This window comes from Arachis ipaensis, chromosome B5 (assembly GCF_059453495.1).
Source record: "Arachis ipaensis isolate K30076 ecotype BB chromosome B5, ASM5945349v1, whole genome shotgun sequence".
In the NCBI taxonomy this organism is placed as follows: domain Eukaryota; kingdom Viridiplantae; phylum Streptophyta; class Magnoliopsida; order Fabales; family Fabaceae; genus Arachis; species Arachis ipaensis.
The window spans coordinates 114,107,779-114,132,366 of NC_142440.1; the positions used below are offsets into that span (position 1 = coordinate 114,107,779).

The 24,588-nt window shown below is 41.3% G+C and overlaps 1 non-coding gene across 1 annotated transcript; it reads right to left on the reverse strand.

Annotated features, from left to right (window-relative positions):
* Positions 1–648: 648 nt before the first annotated feature.
* Positions 649–756, reverse strand: LOC148565422 (small nucleolar RNA R71). The gene has a single exon (XR_015884911.1). It is a non-coding gene; the product is annotated as a small nucleolar RNA R71 (small nucleolar RNA).
* Between the last annotated feature and the right edge of the window lie 23,832 nt (positions 757–24,588).

Here is a 24,588-nt window from a genome sequence, read left to right on the forward strand (position 1 = left end):
TTATATTACATTCTTTGTCTCCCCCTCTTCTTTTACTCACACAGGGATCCCTATACTGTGGTATAAAGGATCTCTATTATTATTATTATTTTTCTGTGCCCTCTTCTTTGTCATATGAGCAGGAGCAAGGATAAGAATATTCTTGTGGAAGCAGATCCAGAACCTGAAAGGACTCTAAAAAGGAAACTAAGAGAAGCTAAAATACAACAATCCAGAGATAACCTTTCAAAAATTTTCAAACAGGAAGATGAGATGGCAGCCGAAAATAACAATAATGTAAGGAAGATGCTTGGTGACTTTACTGCACCTAATTCCAATTTACATGGAAGAAGCATCTCCATTCCTGCCATTGGAGCAAACAACTTTGAGCTGAAACCTCAATTAGTTTCTCTGATGCAGCAGAACTGCAAGTTTCATGGACTTCCATCTGAAGATCCTTTTCAGTTCTTAACTGAATTCTTGCAGATATGTGATACTGTTAAGACTAATGGAGTAGATCCTGAAGTCTACAGGCTCATGCTTTTCCCTTTTGCTGTAAGAGACAGAGCTAGATTATGGTTGGATTCTCAACCCAAAGACAGCCTGAACTCTTGGGATAAGCTGGTCACGGCTTTCTTAGCCAAGTACTTTCCTCCTCAAAAGCTGAGCAAGCTTAGAGCTGATGTTCAAACCTTCAGACAGAAAGAAGGTGAATCCCTCTTTGAAGCTTGGGAAAGATACAAACAGTTGACCAAAAAGTGTCCCTCTGACATGCTTTCAGAATGGACCATCCTGGATATATTCTATGATGGTTTATCTGAGCTATCAAAGATGTCACTGGACACTTCTGCAGGTGGATCCATTCACCTAAAGAAAACGCCTGTAGAAGCTCAAGAACTCATTGACATGGTTGCTAATAACCAGTTCATGTACACTTCTGAAAGAAATCCTGTGAGTAATGGGACGCCTATGAAGAAGGGAGTTCTTGAAGTTGATACTCTGAATGCCATATTAGCTCAGAATAAAATATTGACTCAGCAAGTCAATATGATCTCTCAGAGTCTGCATGGAATGCAAGCTGCATCTAACAGTACTCAAGAGGCTTCTTATGAAGAAGAAGCTTATGATCCTGAGAACCCTGCAATAGCAGAGGTGAATTACTTAGGTGAACCTTATGGAAACACCTATAACTCATCATGGAGAAATCATCCAAATTTCTCATGGAAGGATCAAAAGCCTCAACAAGGCTTTAATAATGGTGGAAGAAACAGGTTTAACAATAATAAACCTTTTCCATCATCCACTCAGCAACAGACAGAGAACTCTGAACAAAATGCTTCTAATTTAGCAAATCTAGTCTCTGATCTATCCAAGGCCACTGTGAGCTTCATGAATGAAACAAGATCTTCCATTAGAAATCTGGAAGCACAAGTGGGCCAGCTGAGTAAAAGGATCACTGAAATCCCTCCCAATACTCTCTTAAGCAATACAGAAGAGAACCCAAAAGGAGAGTGCAAGGCCATTGACATAAGCAGCATGGCCGAACCTACAAGGGGAGTGGAGGACGTGAATCCCAAGGAGGAAGACCTCCTGGGACGTCCAGTGATCAATAAGGAGCTTCCCTCTGAGGAACCAAAGGACTCTGAGGCTCATCTAGAGATCATAGAGATCCCATTGAACCTCCTTATGCCCTTCATGAGCTCTGATGAGTATTCCTCTTCTGAAGAGAATGAGGATGTTACTGAAGAGCAGACTGCCAAGTTTCTTGGTGCAATCATGAAGCTGAATGCCAAACTATTTGGCATTGATACTTGGGAAGTTGAACCTCCCTTGTTCATCAATGAATTAAGTGATCTGGATCAACTGACATTGCCTCAGAAGAGACAGGATCCTGGAAAGTTCATAATACCCTGTACCATAGGCATCATGATCTTTAAGGCTCTGTGTGACCTTGGTTCAGGAATAAACCTCATGCCCCTCTCTGTAATAGAGAAACTGGGAATCTATGGGGTGCAAGCTGCTAAAATCTCATTAGAGATGGCAGACAGTTCAAGAAAACAGGCTTATGGACAAGTAGAGGACATGTTAGTAAAGGTTGAAGGCCTTTACATCCCTGATGATTTCATAGTCCTGGATACTGGAAAGAAAGAGGATGAATCCATCATCCTAGGAAGACCTTTCCTGGCCATAGCAAGAGCTGTGATTGATGTTGACAGAGGTGAAATAGTCCTTCAATGGAATGAGGACTCCCTTGTGTTTAAAACTCAAGGATCTCCCTCTGCAACCATGGAGAGGAAGCAGAAAAAGTTTCTCTCAAAGCAGAGTCAACCAGAGCCCCCACAGTCAAACTCTAAGTTTGGTGTTGGAGAGTCTCAACAAAGCTCTGCACATCTGTGAGGCTCCATGAGAGCCCACTGTCAAGCTATTGACATTAAAGAAGCGCTTGTTGGGAGGCAACCCAATTTTTATTTATCTAACTATATTTTCCTTAGTTATATGTCTTTGTAGGTTCATGATCATGTGGAGTCACAAAATAAATATAAAAATTGAAAACGGAATCAAAAACAGCAGAAGAAAAATCACACCCTGGAGGAGCATCTGTCTGGCGTTCAGCGCCAGAACAGAGCATGGTGCTGGCGCTGAACGCCCAAAATGGGTAGCTTCTGGGTGCTGAACGCCAGAACAGGCATGGTTCTGGCGTTCAACGCCAGAAATGGCACACAAATGGGCACTGAACGCCCAAAATGGCCACCAACCTGGCGCTGAACGCCCAGAGTTGGGTGCAAAGGCATTTTACATGCCTAAATTGGTGCAGGGATGTAAATGCCTTGACACCTCAGGATCTGTGGACCTCACAAGATCATCTCAAGATCTGTGGACTCCACAGGATCCCCACCTACCTCCACTCACTCTCTTCTCTCTTCTCAATCATCCTCTATTCCCAATAAACACTCTTCCCTATTAACCCTTTACCACTCACATCCATACACCCACTTACCTTCAAAATTCAACATCTCTCTCCCACCCAATCCCACCCATATGGCCGAATACACACACCCATCCATCTCCTCCATATCTTCTTCTTCTTCTTCTATTCTTTCTTCTTTTGCTCGAGGTCGAGCAACATTCTAAGTTTGGTGTGGTAAAAGCATAGCTTTTTTTGTTTTTTTTTTCATAACCATTGATGGCACCTAAGGCCAGAGAAACCTCTAGAAGAGGAAAGGGAAGACAAAAGCTTCCATCAAGGGTCTATAGCTCAGTGGCAGAACATTTGACTGCAAATCAAGAGATCCCTGAGATACCTCAGGGGATACATTTTCTTCCACACAATTATTAGAAGCAACTAAGGGTGGAACATCAAGAGCACTCCATCATGCTCCATGAAATAAGAGAAGATCAAAAAGCAATGAGGGAGGAGCAACAAAGACAAGGAAGAGACATAGAAGAGCTCAAGGACATCATTGGTTCCTCAAGAAGGAAACGCCACCATCACTAAGGTGGATTCATTCCTTGATCTTATTTCTTCTGTTTTTCGTTTTCTATGTTATGTGCTTATCTATGTTTGTGTCTTCATTACATGATCATTAGTAGTTAGTAACTTTGTCTTAAGAAGTACATGAGTTTCGAATTTATCCTTGAACTTAGCTTAATTATATTGATGTGGTGACAATGCTTCTTGTTTTCTGAATGTATGCTTGAACAGTGCATATGTCTTTTGAAGTTCTTGTTTAAGAATGTTAAATATGTTGGCTCTTGAAAGAATGATGACTAGGAGACATGTTATTTGATAATCTGAAAAATCATAAAAATGATTCTTGAAGCAAGAAAAAGCAGCAAAGAACAAAGCTTGCAGAAAAAAAATATATAGGCGAAAAAAAAATAATAAGAAAAAGAAAAAGCAAGCAGAAAAAGCCAAAGCTCTTAAAACCAAGAGGCAAGAGCAAAAAGCCGATGACCCTTAAAACCAAAAGGCAAGGGTAAATAAAGAGTATCCCAACGCTTTGAGCATCAGTGGATAGGAGGGCCTAAAGGAATAAAATCCTGGTCTAAGCGGCTAAACCAAGCTGTCCCTAACCATGTGCTTGTGGCGTGTAGGTGTCAAGTGAAAACTTGAGACTGAACGGTTAAAGTCAAGGTCCAAAGCAAAAAAAGAGTGTGCTTAAGAACCCTGGACACCTCTAATTGGGGACTTTAGCAAAGCTGAGTCACAATCTGAAAAGGTTCACCCAATTATGTGTCTGTGGCATTTATGTATCCGGTGGTAATACTGGAAAACAAAGTGCTTAGGGCCACGGCCAAGACTCATAAAGAAGCTGTGTTCAAGAATCATCATACTGAACTAGGAGAGTCAATAACACTATTCAAAATCTGAATTTCCTATAGATGCCAATCATTCTGAACCTCAATGGATAAAGTGAGATGCCAAAACTATTCAAGAGGCAAAAAGCTATAAGTCCCGCTCATGTGATTGAAGCTCTGTTTCACTGATAGTTTGGAATTTATAGTATATTCTCTTCTTTTTATCCTATTTGATTTTCAGTTGCTTGGGGACAAGCAACAATTTAAGTTTGGTGTTGTGATGAGCGGATAATTTATACGCTTTTTGACATTGTTTATAGTATGTTTTTAGTAGGATCTAGTTACTTTTAGGGATGTTTTCATTAGTTTTTATGTTAAATTCACATTTCTGGACTTTACTATGAGATTGTGTGTTTTTCTGTGATTTCAAGTATTTTCTAACTGAAATTGAGGGACTTGAGCAGAAATCAGATTCAGAGGTTGAAAAAAGGACTGCAGATGCTGTTGGATTCTGACCTCCCTGCACTCAAAGTGGATTTTCTGGAGCTACATAATTCAAAATGGCGCGCTTCCAATTGCGTTGGAAGGTAGACATCCAGGGCTTTCCATCAATATATAATAGTCCATATTTTGGCCAAAAATAGACGACGTAAACTGGCGTTCAACACCAGCTTTCTACCCAAATCTGGCGTCCAGCGCCAGAAAAGGACAAATATAAATTGTAAATCCTATTCCAGCATGATCGAGAACCGACAGATGAATTAGGTAAAAAGCATAGCTTTTTTGTTTTTTTCCATAACCATTGATGGCACCTAAGGCCAGAGAAACCTCTAGAAAGAGGAAAGGGAAGACAAAAGCTTCCATCAAGGGTCTATAGCTCAGTGGTAGAACATTTGACTGCAAATCAAGAGATCCCTGAGATACCTCAGGGGAGACATTTTCTTCCACACAATTATTGGAAGCAACTAAGAAAAAACTTGGTGCACAAAATTGTGATGTCCAGGCTCAAACTATTCCTGGCACGTGAGCAACTTGGTACGCGTAATTGTGATTACACATTCATAATTTGTCACAACTTCGATACAACTGACCAGCAAGTGCACTGGGTCGTCCAAGTAATACCTTACCTGAGTAAGGGTTGAATCCCACGGAGATTGTTGGTATGAAGCAAACTATGGTCACCTTGCAAATCTCAGTCAGGCAGATATAAATTGATAATGATGTTTTCGAATAATAAATAATAGAATAGGGATAGAGGTACTTATGTAAATCATTGGTAGGAATTTCAGATAAGCGAATGGAGATGCTTTTCATTCCTCTGAACCTCTGCTTTCCTGCTATCTTCATCCAATCAGTCTTACTCCTTTCCATGGCTGGCTTTATGTGATACATCACCACTGTCAATGGCTACTTTCGGTCATCTCTCGGGAAAATGATCCAATGCCCTGTCACGGCACGGCTAATCGTCTGGAGGCATCACCCTTGCCAATGGCTTCATCTTATCCTCTCAGTGAATAATATGCTCACGCACCCTGTCACGGCACGGCTATTCATCTGTCGATTCTCGATCATGCTGGAATAGGATTTACTATCCTTTTGCGTCTGTCACTAACGCCCTGCAATCGCGAGTTAGGAGCTCATCACAGTCATTCAATCATTGAATCCTACTCGGAATACCACAGACAAGGTTTAGACCTTCCGGATTCTCTTGAATGCCGCCATCATTCTAGCTTACGCCACAAAGATTCCGGTTAGGAGATCTAAGAGATATTCATTCTAGCTTATTTCATGTAGAACGGAGGTGTTTGTCAGGCATGTGTTCATAGGGGAGAATGGTGATGAGCGTCACACATAATCATCACCTTCATCACGTTCTTGGGTGCGAATGGATACCTTAGAAGCGAAATAAGATGAGTTGAATAGAAAACAGTAGTACTTTGCATTAATCTTTGAGGAACAGCAGAGCTCCACACCTTAATCTATGGAGTGTAGAAACTCTACCGTTAAAAATACATAAGTGAAAGGTCCAGGCATGGCCGAGATGGCCAGCCCCCAAAACGTGATCAAAGGATCATAAGGTAATCCCCCCGATGTCTAATACAATAGTAAAGGGTCCTATTTATAATAAACTAGCTACTAGGGTTTACATGAGTAAGTAATTGATGCATAAATCCACTTCCTGGGCCCACTTGGTGTGTGTTTGGGCTGAGCTTGAGTGTTGCACATGTAGAGGTTCTTCTTGGAGTTGAACGCCAGCTTTTGTGCCAGTTTGGGCGTTCAACTCTGGTTTTGGCTCCTTTTCTGGCGCTGGACGCTAGATTTGGGTAGAAAGCTGGCGTTGAACGCCAGTTTACGTCATCTATTCTTGGCCAAAATATGGACTATTATATATTGCTGGAAAGCCCTGGATGTCTCCTTTCCAACTAAATTGGAAGCGCACCATTTCGAATTCTGTAGCTCCAGAAAATCAACTTTGAGTGCAGGGAGGTCAGAATCCAACAGCATCAGCAGTCTTTTTTTCAACCTCTGAATCTGATTTCTGCTCAAGTCCCTCAATTTCAGCCAGAAAATACCTGAAATCATAGAAAAATAGACAAACTCATAGTAAAGTCCAGAAATGTGAATTTAACATAAAAACTAATGAAAACATCCCTAAAAGTAACTAGATCCTACTAAAAACATACTAAAAACAATGTCAAAAAGCGTATAAATTATCCACTCATCACAACACCAAACTTAAATTGTTGCTTGTCCCCAAGCAACTGAAAATCAAATAGGATAAAAAGAAGAGAATATACTATAAATTCCAAACTATCAGTGAAACAGAGCTTCAATCACATGAGCGGGACTTATAGCTTTTTGCCTCTTGAATAGTTTTGGCATCTCACTTTATCCATTGAGGTTCAGAATGATTGGCATCTATAGGAACTTCAGATTTCGAATAGTGTTATTGACTCTCCTAGTTCAGTATAATGATTCTTGAACACAGCTTCTTTATGAGTCTTGGCCGTGGCCCTAAGCACTTTGTTTTCCAGTATTACCACCGGATACATAAATGCCACAGACACATAATTGGGTGAACCTTTTCAGATTGTGACTCAGCTTTGCTAAAGTCCCCAATTAGAGGTGTCCAGGGTTCTTAAGCACACTCTTTTTTTGCTTTGGACCTTGACTTTAACCGTTCAGTCTCAAGTTTTCACTTGACACCTACACGCCACAAGCACATGGTTAGGGACAGCTTGGTTTAGCCGCTTAGACCAGGATTTTATTCCTTTAGGCCCTCCTATCCACTGATGCTCAAAGCCTTGGGATCCTTTTTATTTGCCCTTGCCTTTTGGGTTTAAGGGTTATTGGCTTTTTCTGCTTGCTTTTTCTTTTTCTTTCTATTTTTTTTTTCGCCTATTTTTTTCTTCGTTTTTTTTCTGCAAGCTTTGTTCTTTGCTGCTTTTTCTTGCTTCAAGAATCATTTTTATGATTTTTCAGATTATCAAATAACATGTCTCCTAGTCATCATTCTTTCAAGAGCCAACATATTTAACATTTCTAAACAACAACTTCAAAAGACATATGCACTGTTCAAGCATTCATTCAGAAAACAAGAAGCATTGTCACCACATCAATATAATTAGGCTAAGTTCAAGGATAAATTCGAAACTCATGTACTTCTTGTTCTTTTGAATTATAACATTTTTCATTTAAGAGAGGTGATGGATTCATAGGACATTCATAACTTTAAGACATAGTTACTAACTACTAATGATCATGTAATGAAGACACAAACACAGATAAGCACATAACATAGAAAACGAAAAACAGAAGAAATAAGAACAAGGAATGAATCCACCTTAGTGATGGTGGCATTTCCTTCTAGAGGAACCAATGATGTCCTTGAGCTCTTCTATGTCTCTTCCTTGTCTTTGTTGCTCCTCCCTCATTGCTTTTTGATCTTCTCTAATTTCATGAAGGATGACGGAGTGCTCTTGATGTTCCACCCTTAGTTGCTTCCAATAATTGTGTGGAAGAAAATGTCTCCCCTGAGGTATCTCAGGGATCTCTTGATTTGCAGTCAAATGTTCTACCACTGAGCTATAGACCCTTGATGGAAGCTTTTGTCTTCCCTTTCCTCTTTCTAGAGGTTTCTCTGGCCTTAGGTGCCATCAATGGTTATGGAAAAAAATAAAAAAGCTATGCTTTTTACCACACCAAACTTAGAATGTTGCTCGCCCTCGAGCAAAAGAAGAAAGAATAGAAGAAGAAGAAGAAGATATGGAGGAGATGGATGGATGTGTGTATTCGGCCATATGGGTGGGATTGGGTGGGAGAGAGATGTTGTATTTTGAAGGTAGTGGGTGTATGGATGTGAGTGGTAAATGGAAAACAGAAGGGATGATCATGAATGGAAAGAGAGATGATGAGGTAGGTGGGGATCCTGTGGGGTGCACAGATCCTGAGGTGTCAAGGCATTTACATCCCTGCACCAAATTAGGCATGTAAAATGCCTTTGCACACAACTCTGGGCGTTCAGCGCCAGGTTGGTGCCCATTTTGGGCGTTCAACGCCCATTTGCTGCCATTTCTGGCGTTGAACGCCAGAACCATGCTTGTTCTGGGCGTTCAGCGCCAGGATGCTGCCCATTCTGGGCGTTCAGCGCCAGAACCATGCTCTGTTCTGGCGTTTGAACGCCAGACAGATGCTCCTCCAGGGTGTGATTTTTCTTCTGCTGTTTTTGATTCCGTTTTCAATTTTTTATTTTTTTTGTGACTCCACATGATCATGAACCTATAAAGACATATAATTAAGAAAAATATAGTTAGATAAATAGAAATTGGGTTGCCTCCCAACAAGCACTTCTTTAATGTCAATAGCTTGACAGTGGGCTCTCATGGAGCCTCACAGATGTGCAGAGCTTTGTTGAGACTCTCCAACACCAAACTTAGAGTTTGGATATGGGAGTTCAACACCAAACTTAAAGTTTGGTTGTGGCCTCCCAACACCAAACTTAGAGTTTGACTGTGGGGGCTCTGGTTGACTCTACCTTGAGAGAAGCTTTTTCTGCTTCCTCTCCATGGTTGCAGAGGGAGATCCTTGAGTTTTAAACACAAAGGAGTCCTCATTTCATTGAAGGACTATTTCACCTCTGTCAACATCAATCACAGCTCTTGCTGTGGCCAGGAAAGGTCTTCCTAGGATGATGGATTCATCCTCTTCCTGAGCGGATAATTTATACGCTTTTTGACATTATTTTTAGTATGTTTTTAGTAGGATCTAGTTACTTTTAGGGATGTTTTCATTAGTTTTTATGTTAAATTCACATTTCTGGACTTTACTATGAGTTTGTGTGTTTTTCTGTGATTTCAGGTATTTTCTGGCTGAAATTGAGGGACTTGAGCAGAAATCAGATTCAGAGGTTGAAGAAGGACTGCTGATGCTGTTGGATTCTGACCTCCCTGCACTCAAAGTGGATTTTCTAGAGCTACAGACCTCTAAATGGCGCGCTTTCAATTGCTTTGGAAAGTAGACATCCAGGGCTTTCCAGAAATATATAATAGTCCATACTTTGGCCAAGGATAGACGACGTAAACTGGCGTTCAACGCCAGCTCTCTGCCCAATTCTGGCGTCCAGCGCCAGAAAAGGAGCCAAAACCAGAGTTGAACGCCCAAACTGGCACAAAAACTGGCGTTCAACTCCAAGAAGGACCTCTACACGTGCAACACTCAAGTCCAGCCCAAGCACACACCAAGTGGGCCCCGGAAGTGGATTTATGCATCAATTACTTACTCATGTAAACCCTAGTAGCTAGTTTATTATAAATGGGACCTTTTACTATTGTATTAGGTATCTTTGATCAGTTGTATGCTATCTTAGATCATATTTGAGGGCTGGCCATCTCGGGCATGCCTGGACCTTTCACTTATGTATTTTCACAGTAGAGTTTCTACACTCCATAGATTAAGGTGTGGAGCTCTGCTGTTCCTCAAAGATTAATGCAAAGTACTACCGTTTTCTATTCAATTCATCTTATTTCGCTTCTAAGATATCCATTCGCACCCAAGAACGTGATGAAGGTGATGATTATGTGTGACGCTCATCACCATTCTCCCCTATGAACACGTGCCTGACAAACACTTCCGTTCTACATGAAATAAGCTAGAATGAATATCTCTTAGATCTCCTAACCAGAATCTTTGTGGCGTAAGCTAGAATGATGGCAGCATTCAAGAGAATCCGGAAAGTCTAAACCTTGTCTGTGGTATTCTGAGTAGGATTCAATGATTGAATGACTGTGACGAGCTTCAAACTCGCGAGTGCTGGGCGTTAGTGACAGACGCAAAAGGAGGGTGAATCCTATTCCAGCATGATCGAGAACCGACAGATGATTAGCCGTGCTGTGACAGAGCATGTGAGCATATTTTTCACTGAGAGGAGGGGATGTAGCCACTGACAACGGTGATGCCCTTGCATAAAGCCAGGCATGGAAAGGAGTAAGACTGATTGGATGAAGATAGCAAGAAAGTAGAGGTTCAGAGGAACGAAAGCATCTCTATTCGCTTATCTGAAACTCTCACCAATGATTTACATAAGTATTTCTATCCCTATTCTATTAATTATTATTCGAAAACACCATTATCAATTTATATCTGCCTAACTGAGATTTGCAAGGTGACCGTAGATTGCTTCATACCAACAATCTCTGTGGGATTCGACCCTTACTCACGTAAGGTATTACTTGGACGACCCAGTGCACTTGCTGGTTAGTTGTATCGAAGTTGTGAACCATGGTATTGGCACCATGTTCTTGGCGCCATTGCCAGGGAAAGAAAGAGCCATGAATTTTACATAATTAAAGTGTAATCACGATTACGCGTACCAAGTTGCTCACGTTGCCAGGGATTGTTTGAGCCTGGACATCACAATTTCGTGCGCACGAATTATGAATCACACTTTTCACAACTCGTACCACTGACCAGCAAGTGCACTGGGTCGTCCAAGTAATACCTCACGTGAGTAAGGGTCGAATCCCACGGAGATTGTTGGTTTGAAACAATCTATGGTTATCTTGTAAATCTTAGTCAGGAAGTCAATTATGTTTATCAGTTGAATTGCAAATAAACAATAGAGCATGGATTAAAGGTTACTTGTTATGCAGTAATGGAGAATATGTTGGAGCTTTGGAGATGCTTTGTCTTCTGAATCTCTGCTTTCCTCTATCTTCTTGTTCACGCACGCACGTCCTCCTATGGCAAGCTATGTGTTGGTGGATCACCGTTGTCAATGGCTACCTTCCATCCTTCCAGTGAAAACTACGCTCACGCGCTCTGTCACAGCACGGCTAATCACCGGTTGGTTCTCGATCTGGTTGGAATAGGATTTACTATCCTTTTGCGTCTGTCACTAACGCCCAGCCTTCAGGAGTTTGAAGCTCGTCACAGTCATTCAATCCTTGAATCCTACTCGGAATACCACAGACAAGGTTTAGACTTTCCGAATTCTCATGAATGCCGCCATCAGTTCTAGCTTATACCACGGAGATTCTGATTAAGGAATCTAAGAGATACTCATTCAATCGTATATAGAACGGAGGTGGTTGTCAGGCACACGTTCATGATTTGAGGAAGGTGATGAGTGTCACAGATCATCACCTCCATCACAGTTAAGCGCGAATGAACATCTTAGATAGGAACAAGCGTGTTTGAATGGAAAACAGAAATACTTGCATTAATTCATCGAGACACAGCAGAGCTCCTCACTCCCAACAATGGGGTTTAGAGACTCATGCCGTCAGAGAACACAAAGTTTAGATCTAAAATATCATGAGATACAAAATAAGTCTCTAAAAGTTGTTTAAATACTAAACTAGTAGCCTAGGTTTAAAAAAAATGTGTAGACTATGATGGATGATGCAGAGATCCACTTCTGGGGCCCACTTGGTGTGTGCTGGGGCTGAGATTTAAGTGAGTCACGTACAGAGGCCATTTGTGGAGTTGAACGCCAGTTTTTGTGCCAGTTTAGGCGTTCAACTCCAGCTTTTGATCCTTTTCTGGCGCTGGACGCCAGAATTGGGCAGAGAACTGGCGTTGAACACCAGTTTACGTCGTCTATCCTTGTGCAAAGTATGGACTATTATATATTGCGGGAAAGCCCTGGATGTCTACTTTCCAACGCAATTGAAAGCATGCCAGTTTGAGTTCTGTAGCTCCAGAAAATCCACTTTGAGTGCAGGGAGGTCAGAATCCAACAGCATCAGCAGTCCTTTTTCAGCCTGAATCAGATTTTTGCTCAGCTCCCTCAATTTCAGCCAGAAAAATACCTGAAATTACAGAAAAACACACAACTCATAGTAAAGTCCAGAAATAAGAATTTTTCCTAAAAACTAATGAAAATAGACTAAAAACTAACTAAAACATACTCAAAACTATATGAAATTAACTCCAAAAAGCATATAAAATATCCGCTCATCACAACACCAAACTTAAACTGTTGCTTGTCCTCAAGCAACTAGACAAATAAAATAGAAGACTAATAGGTTGAGAAGCAATAATATCTCAGAGTTTTTGATTGAAGCTCAAATTCTAATTAGATGAGTGGGACTAGTAGCTTTTTGCTTCTGAACAGTTTTGGCATCTCACTTTATCCATTGAAGCTCAGAGTGATTGGCATCTATAGGAACTCAGAATTCAGATAGTGTTATTGATTCTCTTAGTTCAACGTGATGATTCTTGAACACAGCTTCTTTATGAGTATTGGCCGTGGCCCTAAGCACTTTGTTTTCCAGTATTACCACCGGATACATAAATGCCACAGACACATAATTGGGTGAACCTTTTCAGATTGTGACTCAGCTTTGCTAAAGTCCCCAATTAGAGGTGTCCAGGGTTCTTAAGCACACTCTTCTTTTTGCTTGGACCTTGACTTTAACCGCTCAGTCTCAAGTTTTCACTTGACACCTTCACGCCACAAGCACATGGTTAGGGACAGCTTGGTTTAGCCGCTTAGGCCAGGATTTTATTCCTTCGTGGCCCTCCTATCCACTGATGCTCAAAGCCTTGGGATCCTTTTCATTACCCTTGCCTTTTGGTTTTAAGGGCTATTGGCTCTTTGCTCTTGCCTCTTGGTTTTAAGAGCTTTTGGCTTTTTCAGCTTGCTTTTTCTTTTTCTCTCTATATTTTTTTTTCGCTTTTTTTTTTCTGCAAGCTTTGTTCTTTGCTGCGTTTTCTTGATCCAAGAATCATTTTTATGATTTTTCATATTATCAATAACATGTCTCATGTTCATCATTCTTTCAAGAGCCAACATATTTAACAGTCTTAAGCAACAAATTCAAAAGACATATGCACTGTTCAAGCATTCATTCAGAAGACAGAAAGCATTGCCACAACATTTAACTAATTAGAATTTCTCTTATTAAAACTCGAAATTTTATTGCCTCTTATTCAAAAGATCTACTACTTTATTCATGTTTGCTGATGATGAGAAAAATAAACTATAGCTTAATTGGAGATAAAATCAAAATAGATACTAATTACTACTATATGACTCCTAAGGTAAACTTCTATAAGGACACTATCACAGAGTTAAGGCAGAAATTGGAAATTAACAACCTTTATTCTGGGGGAACGGGGGTTCCTCTGATCCTTGGGGTGCTTGGTCCTACAAGAGAAGACTTTTGGCGCTTCAATTCCCTTAAGTCACGCCCTTGCTCCTCTTGTTCTTTAAACATATAGGTCAGCATTTGACTGTGTTCCTTCTGTTCTTTTATTATTTGCTCCATAGCTTCCCATATCTTGGTAATGGACGTCTCAAGATACTCCCAGTATTCAGCTTGAGGGATCTCTGGGAGGAATTCCTGTGCTCTCTTTTTGATGGGATCCTCCTGTCCTTGTTGTTTTTCCATTGATGCTTTGGTGATTGGCTTTTCAATTAGGATATACTCAGTTATTCCCATCCTTACTCCAGTGTCCTTGCAGAGCAGAGAAATCACGTTTGGATAAGCCAACCTGGCCTCTTTTGAATTTTTGTTAGCAATCTTGTAGAGTTCAGTTGAAATCAGCTGATGAACCTCCACTTCCTTTCCCATCATGATGCAATGGATCATCACTGCTCTTTTAACTGTGACTTCAGAACAGTTGCTAGTAGGCAACAGAGAATGCCCAATGAAGTCCAGCCATCCTCTGGCGACTGGTTTGAGATCCTCTCTCTTGAGTTGATTTGGGACACCCTTTGTGTTGGTGGTCCACCTGGCTCCAGGGATACATATGTCCTCTAGAATCTTATCCAGGTCAATGTCTGCTCTCATCATCCTCCTGTTGAAGGAGTCTGGATCATCCTTTAGCTGAGGTAGCTTTAAGATCTCTCTGATCTTGTCAGGGGTGGTATGAACAATCTTCCCTCTGACCATGGTCCGAAATTCATAGAAGGCAGTTCCAGATAGTTTTTGCTTGTTAGTCTGCCATATATTAGCATAGAACTCCTGGACCATGTTCCTTCCCACTTTCGTTTCAGGATTAGCTAGGACTTCCCAGTTCCTGATTCGAATTTGCTCCTGGATCTCCGGATATTCATCTTCTTTTAGATCGAATCTAACTTCTGGGATCACTGATCTCAGACCCATTACTTTAAGATAATGGTCTGAATGTTCTTTAGATAAGAACTTCCCTTGATTCCAAAGTGGTTTTGGAACGCTCTCTTTCTTGCCTCTTGGAGTGGGTTGTTTTCCTTTAGGAGCCATGATCTTAGTGATCTCGGATAAACACACCAAACTTAGAGGTTTGCTTGTCCTCAAGCAAAAGAAAAGAAAGGAGAGGGATAGAAGGGGAGCTAGGTGCAATTGTTGATGGAGGAGGAGGGAGGTCGAACCCAAATATAAAGGGATGGGGGGTGGTTTTTTCGAAAAATTGGAAAAGATAAGATAAGAAGATTAAGTTAAAAAAGATAAGATAGAAGATATAGTTTAATTTTGAAAAGATATGATAGATTTTTGAAAAAGATAAATCTGAATTTTGAAAAAGATAATATGGAGATTTGAAAAAGATATGGATTAGTTGAAAAGATTTTTGAGTGAAAAAGATAGATTTGTTTTCAGAAAAGTTTTGAAAAGAGTTTGGATTGAATTTGGAAAGAGGGATTTTTAGAAATCAGGGTTCTTAACATGTTTATGTAAAAATCATGCATTGAAACATAAAATTTGAAATTAAAATGGAAATACGTGTGGAAAAATGAATTTGGCTCCTCCCTGCTGTCCTGGCATTTGAACGCCCAAACACTGCCTGTTTTGGGCGTTCAGCGCCCAAATGCTGCTCTCCTGGGCGTTCAACGCCCAGCTGCTACCATTACTGGCGTTCAACACCTAGTGGGTGCCCCTTTCTGGCGTTGAACGCCCAGCTGCTACCATCACTGGCATTCAGCGCCCAGTGGATGCCCATTTTGGGCGTTGAACGCCCAAAATGCACTTTTACTGGCGTTTTCTTGCCAGTGAGATCTTTTTCTCTATTTTGTGTGCCGAGGTCTTCTGTAAATGATTATTTACCTTGTTATCAATGAACTCTATATAAACAAATAAAGATAAAAATAGAAATAGGGCAAAAATGCTTAGAGGATTGTTGCCCCATGGCTGGGTTGCCTCCCAGCAAGCGCTTCTTTATTGTCTTTAGCTGGACCTTGCTGAGCTTTTAATCTAGCTTCAGCCTTGAGCATTCTTGCTCAATGTTGCCTTCAAGATAATGCTTGATTCTCTGTCCATTGACAATGAACTTCTTATCAGAATCAATATCTTGAAGCTCCACATAACCATATGGTGACACACTTGTAATCACGTATGGTCCCCTCCACCGGAATTTCAGTTTCCCGGGGAATAGCCTGAGTCTAGAGTTAAACAATAGGACCTTCTGTCCTGGTTCAAAAATTCTAGATGACAGCTTTCTGTCATGCCATTTTTTTTATTTTTCTTTATAAAGCTTGGCATTTTCGAAAGCTGTGAATCTGAATTCCTCTAGCTCATTTAGCTGGAGCAATCGTTTTTCTCCTGCTAATTTGGCATCAAAGTTTAGGAATCTGGTTGCCCAGTAGGCCTTATGTTCCAGTTCCACGGGCAGGTGACATGCCTTACCATACACGAGTTGGTATGGAGATGTCCCTATGGGGGTCTTGAATGCTGTCCTATAAGCCCACAGAGCATCATCCAGGCTCCGTGCCCAATCCTTTCTACGGGTGTTTACTGTCCGTTCCAGGATTCTCTTTAATTCTTTGTTAGAGACTTCAGCTTGCCCATTGGTTTGTGGATGATATGGAGTGGCCACCTTGTGGCGAATTCCATACCGAACCATGGCAGAGTAAAGCTGTTTATTGCAGAAGTGAGTGCCCCCATCACTGATTAGTACTCTAGGGACACCAAACCTGCTAAAGATATGTTTCTGGAGGAACTTCAGCACTGTTTTAGTATCATTGGTGGGTGTGGCAATAGCCTCACCCCATTTTGATACATAGTCAACTGCCACCAGAATATAAGTGTTTGAGTATGATGGTGGGAAAGGTCCCATGAAGTCAATTCCCCATACGTCAAACAACTCAATTTCCAAGATTCCTTGTTGAGGCATGGCGTAACCATGAGGCAGGTTACCAGCTCTTTGGCAACTATCACAATTACGTACAAACTCTCGGGAATCTTTATAGAGTGTGGGCCAATAGAAGCCACATTGGAGGACCTTGGTGGCTGTTCGCTCACCTCCAAAATGGCCTCCATATTGAGATCCGTGGCAATGCCACAGGATCCTCTGTGCTTCTTCTCTAGGCACACACCTACGGATAATTCCGTCTGCACATCTCTTAAAGAGATTAGGTTCATCCCACAAGTAGTACTTTGCATCAGTAATTAATTTCTTCTTTTGTATCCTGTTGTACTCCTTGGGTATGAACCTTGCAGCTTTATAGTTTGCAATATCGGCAAACCATGGTGCTTCCTGAATGGCGAATAAATGCTCATCAGGAAACGTCTCAGAGATCTCAAGAGAAGGGAGGGACGTCCCTTCCACTGGCTCTATCTGGGACAGATGATCAGCCACTTGGTTCTCTGTCCCTTTTCTGTCTCTTATTTCTATATCAAACTCTTGCAGAAGCAATACCCATCTGATGAGCCTGGGTTTTGAATCCTGCTTTGTGAGTAGATATTTAAGAGCAGCATGGTCAGTATACACAATCACTTTTGATCCTACTAAGTATGATCTGAACTTGTCAATGGCGTAAACCACTGCAAGTAGTTCTTTTTCTGTGGTTGTGTAATTTTTCTGGGCATCATTTAGAACGCGACTGGCATAATAAATGACATGCAGAAGCTTGTCATGCCTCTGTCCCAATACTGCACCAATGGCATGATCACTGGCATCACACATTAGCTCAAATGGTAATGTCCAGTCTGGTGTAGAAATGACTGGTGCTGTGACCAGCTTAGCTTTCAGCGTTTCAAACGCCTGCAGGCACTTTGTGTCAAACACAAATGGCGTGTCAGCAGCTAGCAGATTGCTTAGAGGTTTTGCGATTTTTGAAAAATCCTTTATAAACCTCCTATAAAATCCTGCATGCCCCAGAAAGCTTCTGATTGCCTTAACATTGGCAGGTGGTGGTAATTTTTCAATTACCTTTATTTTTGCTTGATCCACCTCTATTCCCTTGTTTGAGATTTTATGCCCAAGAACAATTCCTTCAGTCACCATGAAGTGACACTTTTCCCAGTTTAAAACTAGGTTGGTTTCTTGGCATCTTTTCAGAACAAGTTTCAGGTGATCAAGACAGGAGCTGAATGAGTCTCCATATACTGAGAAGTCATCCATGAAGACTTCTAGAAATTTTTCCACCATGTCAGAGAAAATAGAGAGCATGCATCTCTGGAAGGTTGCAGGCGCATTACATAGCCCAAATGGCATCCTTCTATAAGCAAACACTCCGGATGGACATGTGAATGCTGTTTTCTCTTGGTCCTGGGGATCTACTGCAATCTGGTTATAACCTGAGTAACCATCCAAAAAGCAGTAATAATCATGACCTGCTAGTCTTTCTAGCATCTGGTCTATGAATGGTAAAGGAAAATGATCCTTTCTGGTGGCTGTATTGAGCCTTCTGTAGTCAATACACATGCGCCACCCCGTAACTGTTCTTGTAGGAACCAGTTCATTTTTTTCATTATGAATCACTGTCATGCCTCCCTTTTTTGGGACGACTTGAACAGGGCTCACCCAGGGGCTATCAGAAATAGGATAAATAATCCCAGCCTCTAGTAACTTGGTGACCTCTTTCTGCACCACTTCCTTCATGGCTGGATTTAGCCGCCTCTGTGGTTGAACCACTGGTTTGGCATTATCCTCCAATAGGATTTTGTGCATGCATCTAGCTGGGCTTATGCCCTTAAGGTCACCTATGGACCACCCAAGAGCTGTCTTGTGTGTCCTTAGCACTTGAATAAGTGCTTCCTCTTCCTGTGAATTTAAAGCAGAGCTTATGATCACTGGAAAAGTGTCACCTTCTCCTAGAAATGCATATTTCAAGGATGGTGGTAGTGGCTTGAGCTCGGGTTTAGGAGGTTTTTCCTCTTTCAGAAGAAAGTTCAGAGGCTCTTTCATGTCCCCTGAATCCTCCAAATCAAGCTGAACATCTTTAAAGATGTCTTCCAACTCTGATTCGAGACTCTCAGCCATGTTGATCTCTTCTACCAAAGAGTCAATAAGATCAACTTTCATGCAGTCTGTTGATGTGTCTGGATGCTGCATGGCTTTGACAGCGTTCAACTTGAACTCATCATCGTTGACTCTCAGGGTTATTTCCCCTTGTTGGACGTCAATGAGGGATCGTCCAGTTGCTAGGAAGGGTCTTTTTAGAATGAGAGTAGCACTCTTGTGCTCCTCCATTTCCAGCACAACAAAGTCACTGGGAAAGGCGAATGGCCCAACTCTGACAATCATGTCCTCAATCACGCCTGATGGGTATTTAGTAGAACCATCAGCAAGTTGGAGACATATCCGGGTTGGTTTAACTTCTTCAGTTAAGCCAAGCTTCCTGATAGTGGATGCAGGTATTAGGTTGATGCCTGCCCCAAGATCGCATAAAGCTGTCTTGGTGCAATTATCTTCTAATATGCATGGTATCAGAAAGCTCCCAGGGTCTTTAAGCTTTTCAGGAAAGCTCTTCAGAATGACTGCACTGCATTCTTCAGTGAGGAGAACTCTTTCTGTTTCTCTCCAATCCTTCTTATGACTCAAGATCTCTTTCATGAACTTGGCATAAGAAAGTATTTGCTCAAGTGCTTCTGCAAATGGAATCTTTATTTCAAGAGTCCTGAGGTAATCTGCAAAGCGAGCAAATTGCTTATCCTGCTCCTCTTTCCGGAGTTTTTGAGGATAAGGTATCTTGGCTTTATATTCTTCAACCTTAGTTGCTGCAGGTTTATTGCCTACAGAAGTGGTTGAAGAAGCCTTTTTAGAGGGGTTGTTATCAGCATTTGTGTGTGTCTGATCCCTCACTGGCACTTGAGTGCCAGAGTTAGAAGCTGGAGTGAAACTGGACGCTAGCTCCTTGTCTGCTCCTGGCGTCTGAACGCTAGAACTGTGCTCTTTCTGGGCGTTCAGCGCCAGATCCTGCCCATTTTGGGCGTTCAATGCCAGATCCTTGCCCATTTCTGGCGTTGAATGCCAGTCCTGCTGTATTTCTGGCGTTGAACGCCAGTTTTGGCCATGGTCTGGGCGTTCAGCGCCAGCCTTCCACCAATTTTCTGGCGTTTTAGCGCCAGAATTATTTTTCCATGGGCTCTTACTGTCCTCAGGTGAATTTTGGGTGGTTTGCTCATTTCTTAGCTTTTTGCTGCCTTGAGGTGGGGTATTTAATGTTTTCCCACTTCTTAGTTGAACTGCTTGGTATTCCTCTGCTATTTGCTTTGACAGCTGCTGCTTTGTTTGCTTGAATTGTTCGTCCATATGTATATTAGCCATCCTTATCTCTTGTAACCTGTCTTTAAATTCGGCTAGCTGCTTTGTTAGAAAGTCCAATTGCTGATTGAATTCAGCAGCTTGTTTTACAGGACTGAGTTCAGCAGTTACTGTTTTAACCTCTTCATTCATGGAAGGGTTGCTGCTTAGGTACAGATGCTGATTCCTGGCAACTGTATCAATGAGCTCTTGAGCTTCTTCAATTGTCTTTCTCATGTGGATAGATCCACCAGCCGAGTAATCAAGAGACATCTGAGCTCCTTCTGCAAGCCCATAATAGAAGATGTCTAACTGAACCCACTCTGAAAACATTTCAGAGGGGCATTTTCGTAGCATCTCTTTGTATCTCTCCCAGGCATCATAAAGAGATTCATTATCTCCTTGTTTAAAGCCTTGGATGTCCAGCCTTAGCTGTGTCATCCGTTTTGGGGGAAAGTACTGATTTAGGAATTTTTCTGTCAGCTGTTTCCATGTCTTTATGCTGGCCTTAGGTTGGTTATTCAACCACCACTTAGCTTGATCTTTTACAGCAAATGGAAATAGTAATAGTCTGTAGACATCCTGATCTATTTCTTTATCATGTACTGTGTCAGCAATTTGTAAAAATTGTGCCAGAAACTCTGTAGGTTCTTCCTGTGGAAGACCGGAATACTGGCAGCTTTACTGCACCATGATAATGAGCTGAGGATTCAACTTAAAGCTACTGACTCCAATGGAGGGTATGCAGATACTACTCCCATATGAAGCAGTAGAGGGGTTTGAATATGACCCCAGAGTCCTCCTGGACTGTTCATTTCCACTTAGATCCATGATGGAGAAAGGGAGATGATGTAAAATAGGAAAAATATTTTTATTTATTTATTTATATATTTATTTCGAAAATGAAATAAATTAAAATAGAATAAATAAAAATTGAGTGAAGATTTTCGAAAAACTGAGGAGAGAGAAAGTGGTTAGGAAGTTTTGAAAAGGATATGATGATTTTGAAAAAAAAGTTTTAAATTTTGAAATAAAAAATCTGAATTTTAGAAATATATTTCGAAAATTCGTTTTTAAAAAAGAGAGAAAAGATATTTTTGATTTTTAAGAGAAATGAGAAAAACAATAAGATAGCACAAGATTTAAAATTTTTAGATCTAATGCTCCCTATTTTCGAAAATTTTGGGGGGAAAACACCAAGGAACACCAAACTTAAAAATTTTAAGATCAAGTCACCAGGAAAACTCAAGAACACGAAGAAAGAACACCAAACTTAAAATTTTTAGAAAACCAAACCAAAATTTTCGAAAATTTTAAGGAAAATCAACAAGAAAACACCAAACTTAAAGTTTGGCACAGGATCTAATAGAGAAATTATTTTTGAAAACTATTTTTAAAAAGAAAATAAGGATTCTAAAATTTTAACACGACAATAATAAGAGACTCTAAACAAAAAAAGAAATTTTTCCTAATCTAAGCAACAAAATAATCCGTCAGTTGTTCAAACACGAACAATCCCCGGCAACGGCGCCAAAAACTTGGTGCACGAATTATGAATCACACTTTTCACAACTCGTACCACTGACCAGCAAGTGCACTGGGTCGTCCAAGTAATACCTCACGTAAGTAAGGGTCGAATCCCACGGAGATTGTTGGTTTGAAGCAATCTATGGTTATCTTGTAAATCTTAGTCAGGAAGTCAATTATGTTTATCAGTTGAATTGCAAATAAACAATAGAGCATGGATTAAAGGTTACTTGTTATGCAGTAATGGAGAATATGTTGGAGTTTTGGAGATGCTTTGTCTTCTGAATCTCTGCTTTCCTCTGTCTTCTTGTTCACGCACGCACGTCCTCCTATGGCAAGCTATGTGTTGGTGGATCACCGTTGTCAATGACTACCTTCCATCCTTCCAGTGAAAACTACGCTCACGCGCTCTGTCACAGCACGGCTAATCACCGGTTGGTTCTCGATCTGGTTGGAATAGGATTTACTATCCTTTTGCGTCTGTCACTAACGCCCAGCCTTCAGGAGTTTGAAGCTCGCCACAGTCATTCAATCCTTGAATCCTACTCGGAATACCACAGACAAGGTTTAGACTTTCCGGATTCTCATGAATGCCGCCATCAGTTCTAGCTTATACCATGGAGATTCTGATTAAGGAATCTAAGAGATACTCATTCAATCGTATATAGAACGGAGGTGGTTGTCAGGCACACGTTCATGATTTGAGGAAGGTGATGAGTGTCACAGATCATCACCTCCATCACAGTTAAGCGCGAATGAACATCTTAGATAGGAACAAGCGTGTTTGAATGGAAAACAGAAATACTTGCATTAATTCATCGAGACACAGCAGAGCTCCTCACCCCCAACAATGGGGTTTAGAGACTCATGCCGTTAGAGAACACAAGGTTTAGATCTAAAATGTCATGAGATACAAAATAAGTCTCTAAAAGTTGTTTAAATACTAAACTAGTAGCCTAGGTTTACAAAAAATGAGTAGACTATGATGGATGATGCAGAGATCCACTTCTGGGGCCCACTTGGTGTGTGCTGGGGCTGAGATTTAAGTGAGTCACGTGAAGAGGCCATTTGTGGAGTTGAACGCCAGTTTTTGTGCCAGTTTGGGCGTTCAACTCCAGCTTTTGATCCTTTTCTGGCGTTGGACGCCAGAATTGGGCAGAGAACTGGCGTTGAACGCCAGTTTACGTCGTCTATCCTTGTGCAAAGTATGGACTATTATATATTGTTGGAAAGCCCTGGACGTCTACTTTCCAACGCAATTGGAAGCATGCCATTTCGAGTTCTCTAGCGCTAGAAAATCCACTTTGAGTGCAGGGAGGTCAGAATCCAACAGCATCAGCAGTCCTTTTTCAGCCTGAATCAGATTTTTGCTCAGCTCCCTCAATTTCAGCCAGAAAAATACCTGAAATTACAGAAAAACACACAACTCATAGTAAAGTCCAGAAATATGAATTTTTCCTAAAAACTAACTAAAACATACTCAAAACTATATGAAATTAACTCCAAAAAGCGTGTAAAATATCCGCTCATCACATAGGGATAGAGGTACTTATGTAAATCATTGGTAGGAATTTCAGATAAGCGAATGGAGATGCTTTTCGTTCCTCTGAACCTCTGCTTTCCTGCTATCTTCATCCAATTAGTCTTACTCCTTTCCATGGCTGGCTTTATGTGATACATCAGCACTGTCAATGGCTACTTTCGGTCATCTCTCGGGAAAATGATCCAATGCCCTGTCACGGCACGGCTAATCGTCTGGAGGCATCACCCTTGCCAATGGCTTCATCTTATCCTCTCAGTGAATAATATGCTCACGCACCCTGTCACGGCACGGCTATTCATCTGTCGGTTCTCGATCATGCTGGAATAGGATTTACTATCCTTTTGCGTCTGTCACTAACGCCCTGCAATCGCGAGTTAGGAGCTCGTCACAGTCATTCAATCATTGAATCCTACTCGGAATACCACAGACAAGGTTTAGACCTTCCGGATTCTCTTGAATGCTGCCATCATTCTAGCTTACGCCACGAAGATTCCGGTTAGGAGATCTAAGAGATATTCATTCTAGCTTATTTCATGTAGAACGGAGGTGTTTGTCAGGCACGTGTTCATAGGGGAGAATGGTGATGAGCGTCACACATAATCATCACCTTCATCACGTTCTTGGGTGCGAATGGATATCTTAGAAGCGAAATAAGATGAGTTGAATAGAAAACAGTAGTACTTTGCATTAATCTTTGAGGAACAGCAGAGCTCCACACCTTAATCTATGGAGTGTAGAAACTCTACCGTTAAAAATACATAAGTGAAAGGTCCAGGCATGGCCGAGATGGCCAGCCCCCAAAACGTGATCAAAGGATCATAAGGTAATCCCCCCGATGTCTAATACAATAGTAAAGGGTCCTATTTATAATAAACTAGCTACTAGGGTTTACATGAGTAAGTAATTGATGCATAAATCCACTTCCTGGGCCCACTTGGTGTGTGTTTGGGCTGAGCTTGAGTGTTGCACATGTAGAGGTCCTTCTTGGAGTTGAACGCCAGCTTTTGTGCCAGTTTGGGCGTTCAACTCTGGTTTTGGCTCCTTTTCTGGCGCTGGACGCCAGATTTGGGTAGAAAGCTGGCGTTGAACGCCAGTTTACGTCATCTATTCTTGGCCAAAATATAGACTATTATATATTGCTGGAAATCCTTGGATGTCCACTTTCCAACGGAATTGGAAGTGCACCATTTCGAATTCTGTAGCTCTAGAAAATCCACTTTGAGTGCAGGGAGGTCAGAATCCAACAGCATCAGCAGTCCTTTTTTCAACCTCTGAATCTGATTTCTGCTCAAGTC